The sequence below is a fragment of the Triticum dicoccoides genome, chromosome 4B, assembly GCF_002162155.2.
Source record: "Triticum dicoccoides isolate Atlit2015 ecotype Zavitan chromosome 4B, WEW_v2.0, whole genome shotgun sequence".
Taxonomy (NCBI): Eukaryota; Viridiplantae; Streptophyta; class Magnoliopsida; order Poales; family Poaceae; genus Triticum; species Triticum dicoccoides.
In genome coordinates, this window is record NC_041387.1 from 381,321,182 (window position 1) to 381,328,792 (window position 7,611).

Consider the following 7,611-nt stretch of genomic DNA (forward strand, 5'->3'; position numbering starts at 1 on the left):
CCTGATGAGGATATGTACCTAGGGTAGGGTCATAGACCTATATAGGATACCATGCCCAAGGACATCCTTAGACGAAGCTACCTTCCAGTCGACCAAGAGAGACTCCACTCGACCGGCTAGAAGACACTCGACAAACCTGAAGACACTCGACCATCAAGACCCACTCGACCATCAGGAGTTCAGGATCTACTCTGCATCCAAACGGTCTGTAATTAAGTAGTCTTAATGGTCATGATGACACTTTAAGTAGGGCAATACCAGTAACTCCCGGCCTTAATGTACTTTAATCCTCTGCTACGTGGGATGGCTGGGGTCCTGGCGTCCTCTATATAAGCCACCCCCTCCACTGGTAGAGGGGTTCGCACCCCTGTAACTCATATACACAGAAATCAGTTGACCGCCTCCGGGCTCCGAGACGTAGGGTTGTTACTTCCTCCGAGAATGGCCTGAACTCGCTAAACACTCGTGTGTACAACTACTCCATAGCTAGGATCTTGCCTCTCCATACCTACCCCCCATTCTACTGTCAGACTTAGAACCACGACAGTTGGCGCCCACCTTGGGGCAGGTGTCTTAGCGACTTTTTTGGAGAAGTTGCAATTTGTCCGATCGCCTTCATCATGGTTTCCGGCGGAGCTCTGGTCGAGGGCCACGAGATCCGTCTCGGTGCGCTCACTTTCATCGCCGACGACTCCGCTTGGCTCCAGGAGGCACCACTCGACATCGGCGCGCTCCCCGTCCGCGGGGCGACGCACTTTCGGGCGTGTGTCCGTGGCGTCTTGCTGCGGCAGCCGTCTACCCCATACCGGTCGACTCCTGCGCCGTCCTCCCTCCCTGTCTCCCGCCAGCGCAAGCGCTCCGGTCGGTCGAGGCTCCAGCGATGGGTGAGACACACGGTGGCTCGCCAATCGGCCACCACCCAAGTCGCGGCGATTGAGCCCGACGAATCTCTCTACGGCATGTTCGACCCGTCGACTGGCTCCGTAGAGACTGCATCGGACTGTGATAGCAGTGATCCAGCGGCGGAGGTCCTGATGGTCAACGGGCCCCGTAGTCCTCCCGGTTTCCCCCGCGGCGACGGGATGGACGACGAGGACGACCCTGCTCAAACCCATGAAGAGTACCAACCCGAGCCGCTCACTTCCCAGCAGAGGGAAGAACTTCACCGCCGGAACATGGATGCCCTGCATACTCCCATTGCAGGAGAAACTCCTGAGGCTCGTGCCCTGGAAGAGGCGCGTTTAGCCAACCTGGCTGAACGCACTCGACTGGAGAACCTCCAGCGAGCACTCGACGAGCGTGCACGTCAACGAGTGACCAACTCCAACCGACGTCAGCTCTTTCCGCAACCAACTCAGGTATATCGAACCCCAATTCAGAATTTGGCAGCTGCAGCCCGCATAGCGGAGTCAATTTAGCCCTCTCAGTCAGAGGCTGGAAGAGGCTTGATGCAGATTAGAGATTTGCTCCGGGCGGCAGGAGATCAGAATTCAGCTGTGTCACAGTCGCGCAACAGGATTCATAGTCGATCCGTCACTGTGAATACTGTTCAGTTGGCTCACAGTACAAGGTCGCCTCCGAGGCGCATGGGACGTGAAGGCTGGCGGGACCACTATGATGATCGATTTGATCGTGATGACAGGCGTCGAGTGCCCACTCCTCCTCCGAGAAGTGGGTCTAACGCCCATCGGCAGCAAGATGACAGACGTCAGCTCAGTGTTGGGCGGAGAGCTCCAGTCGACCCCAGAGAGCCAGGCTTTGACGCTAGATCCATCATCGTGCAAGGTTTGGTCGACCGAAACAGAGCTCATAGAGGTGGTCATGACAGAGATGTGCCCACAAGCAGCCGAGTCCACGTTTCAGGTCCAGAATGTTTTAGCAAAGCGATCAGAGCCGCAGTGATACCCCCCAACTTCAGGTTGGCGACTGGGGTGAGTAAGTTCACCGGAGAGTCTAAGCCTGAAACTTGGCTCGAAGACTACCGAGTGGCTGTTCAGATTGGTGGCGGTAATGATGAGGTGGCCATGAAACATTTGCCACTTATGCTAGAGGGTTCGGCCAGGGCGTGGTTGAATCATTTAGCTCCTAGCAGCATTTACACCTTGGAAGATCTTTCTCGAGTGTTCGTCAGGACGTTTAAGGGAACTTGCAAGCGACCTGCCGGATTGACTGAGCTGCAAGTCTGTGTACAAAAGTCGAGTGAAACAGTGAGGGATTACATCCAGAGGTAGATCACTTTGCATCATACTGTAGAGAATGTGTCAGACCATCAAGCGGTTTGCGCCTTCAAGGATGGCGTCAAGAACAGAGAGTTGAGCCTGAAGTTTGGTCGAACTGGAGATATGACCCTGAGTCGGATGATGGAAATAGCCACCAAGTACGCCAACGGCGAAGAAGAGGACCGATCCGGAGCGGCAAGTACAAGCCGAGTCAGTCGGATAAAGGAAACTCCAGTCGGAAGCAAAAGCGGAAGGCCGAGCCAGCAGCTCCTGGAGAGGCTCTGGCCGTGACTCAGGGCAAATTCAAAGGGAAGCCCAAAGGATCTTGGAACCCCAAGAAGGTAAAAGATAAGGAAGGTAATGATGTGATGGATCTACCGTGTCATATCCACATGAAGAAAGACGAAGAGGGTAACTTCATCTACCCAAAGCATACCACTCGCCAGTGCCGGCTCTTAATCCAGCAGTTTCAAGGGAAACAGCCGAAAGATAAAGAGAAGGAGTCGGACAAGGCTGAGGACAAGGAGGACAGTGATGGAGAGTACCCTCATGTCAACTCCACTCCGATGATTTTTGCTGATGTAGAGAGCAAAAGTCGACTGAAAGTGATTAACCGTGAGGTCAATATGGTCGCCCCGGCGACACCAAACTATCTGAGATGGTCACAAACTCCCATTACTTTCGACCAGTCTGAGCATCCTACTCACATTGCCACCCCTGGGAGGCAAGCGTTGGTGGTTGACCCGGTCGTCGAAGGCACTCGACTGACGAAGGTATTGATGGATGGCGGCAGCGGGTTGAATATACTGTATGCGGAGACGCTCAAGGGAATGGGCATTCCGATGTCCAGACTCAGTTCCAGCAACATGAGTTTTCACGGAGTCATCCCAGGAAAGAAGGCCGAGTCACTCGGCCAAATAGCTCTGGATGTGGTGTTCGGCGACTCGAAACATTTCCGCAAAGAGAAGCTGACATTTGAAGTCATGGATTTCCAGAGCGCCTACCACGCCATTTTGGGAAGACCAGCCTGCGCCCGCTTCATGGCTCGACCATGCTATGTGTACCTCAAGTTAAAGATGCCTGGCCCCAAAGGCGTGATCACCATCACTGGCAACCGGAAGAAAGCGGAAGAGTGTTTTCAGAAAGGCTCAAAGATTGCGGATGACCAGATAACAGTGGTAGAGCTAGAGGGATACAAGAAGAATGCAAATCCAGTGATTTACTGCGGGCCAAGAAGCCCGCCACAGAGTCAGCATTTCAGTCGTCCGGTGAGACGAAGCCAGTTCATATCCACCCGACTGACCCCAATGCAGCTCCGACCTATATTTCCACAACACTCGACTCTAAATAGGAAGAAGCGCTCATCCAGTTCCTCCGTGAGAACTGGGACATCTTCACATGGAAGCCAGCTGACATGCCGGGTGTTCCCAGGGGACTGGCTGAGCATCGCCTTAGAGTCGATTCAAAAGCAAAACCTGTTAAGGAACATCTTCGACGGCCCGCCGTTCAGAAGAAAAAAGCCATTGGCGAGGAGGTGGCTCAACTCCTTGCAGCAGAGTTCATCTGAGAGATATACCACTCCGAGTGGCTCGCCAATGTCGTCATGGTTCCCAAAAAGGACAATTCCCTTCGTATGTGCATTGATTTCAAACATATCAATCGGGCCTGCCCGAAAGATCATTTTCCTCTCCCTCACATCGACCAAATTGTTGACTCGACCACAGGGTGCGAGAGATTGTCTTTTCTAGACGCTTATTCCGGGTATCATCAGATCCGTCTGTATGGGCCTGACAAAATCAAAACAGCTTTCATCACTCCATTCGGGTGCTTCTGCTATATCACCATGCCATTCGGCCTCAAGAATGCCGGAGCCACGTTCATGAGAATGATTCAAAAGTGTTTACTCACTCAAATCAGTCGGAATGTGGAAGCATACATGGATGATATCGTGGTCAAGTCGCGAAAGGGTTCCGACCTGTTGACTGACTTAGCTGAAACATTTGCCAATCTCAGGAGGTATGATATCAAGCTCAATCCATCAACGTGCACATTCGGAGTACCTGGCGGAAAGTTACTCGGTTTTCTCGTTTCCGAATGAGGAATCGATGCTAACCCAGAAAAAGTTGGTACCATACTCCGAATGAAGCGCCCTGTGCGTGTGCACGACGTCCAGAAGCTTACTGGATGCTTGGCCGCGTTAAGTCGATTCATCTCTCGCCTCGGTGAAAAGGCGTTGCCTCTTTACCGACTGATGAAGAAGGCAGACAAGTTCGAGTGGACTCCAGAAGCTGATGCAGCGTTTGCCGAGCTAAAAACTCTACTCTCCACCCAGCCGGTGCTTGCTGCTCGAATCAGCAAAGAGCCTCTGTTGCTTTATATCGCAGCCACAGGACAATTCGTCAGTACAGTACTTACGGTCGAGCGGGAAGAAGAAGGGAAAGCCTTCAAAGTTCAGCGCCCAGTGTATTATCTCTCTGAAGTTTTGACCCCATCAAAGAAAAGATATCCTCATTATCAGAAGCTCGTATATAGGATCTACACGACCATGAAGAAGGTTGCTATTATTTCTCTGATCATGACATTACAGTCGTCAGCGACGCACCATTGTCAGAAATTCTGCACGATAGAGATGCAACTGGTCGAGTGGCTAAATGGGCGATTGAACTCCTTCCCCTTGATATCAAATTCGAGGCAAAGAAAGCCATTAAGTCCCAGGCTATAGCAGATTTCCTTGCCGAGTGGATTGAGCAACAACAGCCGACTCAAGTCCTCTCGGAGCATTGGACCATGTTCTTTGATGGCTCTAAGATGTTAAATGGTTCTGGTGCTGGGGTCGTTTTGGTTTCCCCCCGAGGAGACAAGCTCAGATATGTGCTCCAGATCCACTTTGATTCCTCCAACAATGAAGCAGAATATGAAGCACTCTTGTATGGATTACGCATGGCCATTTCACTCGGCGTCCGTCGCCTTATGGTCTATGGCGATTCAGATTTGGTGGTCAATCAAGTGATGAAGGAGTGGGACATTAGAAGCCCAGCCATGACTGGATACTGCAATGCGGTGAGGAAGCTCGAAAAGAAGTTCGAAGGGTTAGAGCTCCACCACATACCCCGACTGAAAAATCAAGCAGCTGACGATCTGGCGAAGATAGGATCCAAGAGAGAAGCTATCCCCAGTGATGTGTTTTTGAAACACATCCACACTCCGTTAGTCGTAGAAGATCCTTTTACCGATGAAGCCCCGCAACCTAAGAGTGTCATGGACCCGACTGAGGTTGAAGTCCCAGCGGTGGTCAACCTGATCATGGAAGTTCTAGTGATCACTCCAGATTGGACAGTACCATATATCGCGTATATCTTGAGGAAAGAGCTCCCGGAGGACGAAGAAGAGGCTCGACAGATCGTCCGCCGATCTAAAGCCTTTACCGTGATAAAGGGACAGTTGTACAGAGAAAGCGCGACTGAAGTCGGTCAGAAATGCATAATGCCAGAGGAAGGTCGAATAATCCTTGATGACATTCACTCGGGAACCTGTGGCCATCATGCGTCCTCTCGGACCATCGTGGCCAAAGCATACCGAGCCGGATTTTATTGGCCAAGAGCGAATGAAATGGCGAAGAAGATAGTCGACAAGTGCGAGGGATGCCAATTTTACTCCAATATGTCACACAAGCCCGCGTCAACTTTGAAGACTATACCACTCGTCTGGCCCTTTGCAGTGTGGGGTTTGGATATGGTCGGTCCTTTGAGAACAGGCAGAAGCGGTTTTACCCATGTGCTGGTAGCAGTCGACAAGTTCACTAAGTGGATCGAAGCTAAACCCATCAAGAACCTCGATGCCGGTACTGCTGTCAGCTTCATCAGAGAATTGATATTCAGATACGGGGTCCCGCACAGCATCATCACTGACAACGGGTCAAACTTCGACTCCGAAGAGTTCAGAGCTTTCTGCACATCTCAAGGCATGCGAGTCGACTACGCTTCAGTCGCTCACCCACAGTCGAATGGACAAGCAGAACGAGCCAACGGTTTGATCCTCAAAGGGTTGAAACCCTGTTTGATGCGTGATCTTAAGCATGCGGCTGGTGCATGGGTCGAAGAACTTCCCTCAGTACTTTGGGGGTTAAGGACCACGCCCAACCGGTCGACTGGGAGAATTCCATTCTTCTTGGTCTACGGGGCTGAAGCAGTCTCGCCGAGTGACCTTCTCCATAATGCTCCTCGAGTCGAGCTCTACACTGAAGCAGAAGCAGAACAAGCACGGCAGGATGCAGTCGACCTTTTAGAGGAAGAGAGGGAGATGGCTCTGATCAGATCGACCATTTACCAACAGGACTTGCATCGCTTCCACGCCAAAAACGTGAAGAGTCGAGCCTTCCAGGAAGGAGATTTAGTTCTCCGAGTGGATCAGCAGAAACCACACAAGCTTGCTCCTTCTTGGGAAGGTCCCTTCATAGTCACCAAGGTTCTCCACAATGGAGCATACCGTCTTTACAATGTCGAGCATCAGATCGACGAGCCCCGAGCTTGGAACGCGGAACTTCTCCGCCCCTTTTACACCTAAGTATTCACTCGGACGAGTTGTAATAAAAGTACTTCTGTAGTTTGTTAATTAAAGACGAAAGCTTTATAATCTTCCCTGTAATCGTTATTTCTTTTGTCCTCTCAAAACAATCCCCCAGTGGGTGGCTTGGCTGCGAATCCGATTCGCCCAAGTCTGTAAAAAAAATCCTAACCGAGTGGTGAGCCAGTCTCCCACACGAAGGCTTAGCTGCGAAATCAGTTTCGCCTAAGATAAATAAAATCCTACCGAGTGGTAAGCCAGTATTCCACTCGGAGGCTTAGCTGCAGTCCAAGTACTCGCCTAAGATAAATAAAATCCTACCGAGTGGTAAGCCAGCCTTCCACTCGGAGGCTTAGCTGCAGTCCAAGTACTCGCCTAAGATAAATAAAATCCTACCGAGTGGTAAGCCAGCCTTCCACTCGGAGGCTTAGCTGCAGTCCAAGAACTCGCCTAAGTACAAGTACAACATGCGTTCTGCAAGGAGGACGAGGTGCAGGTCGACTGCTACCCTCTCCTTCCGAGCTGCGCCACCAATTCAAAAATCCTACCGAGTGGAGAGCAGACCCCCCACTCGGGGGCTTAGCTGTAGCCCAGTGCTCGCCTAAGTGTCTGAAATCCTACCGAGTGGAGAGCAGACCTCCCACTCGAGGGCTTAGCTGCAGCCCAGTGCTCACCTAAGTGTCTGAAATCCTACCGAGTGGAGAGCAGACCTCCCACTCGGGGGCTTAGCTGCAGCCCAGTGCTCGCCTAAGTGTCTGAAATCCTACCGAGTGGAGAGCAGACCTCCCACTCGGGGGCTTAGCTGCAGCCCAGTGCTCGCCTAAGTATC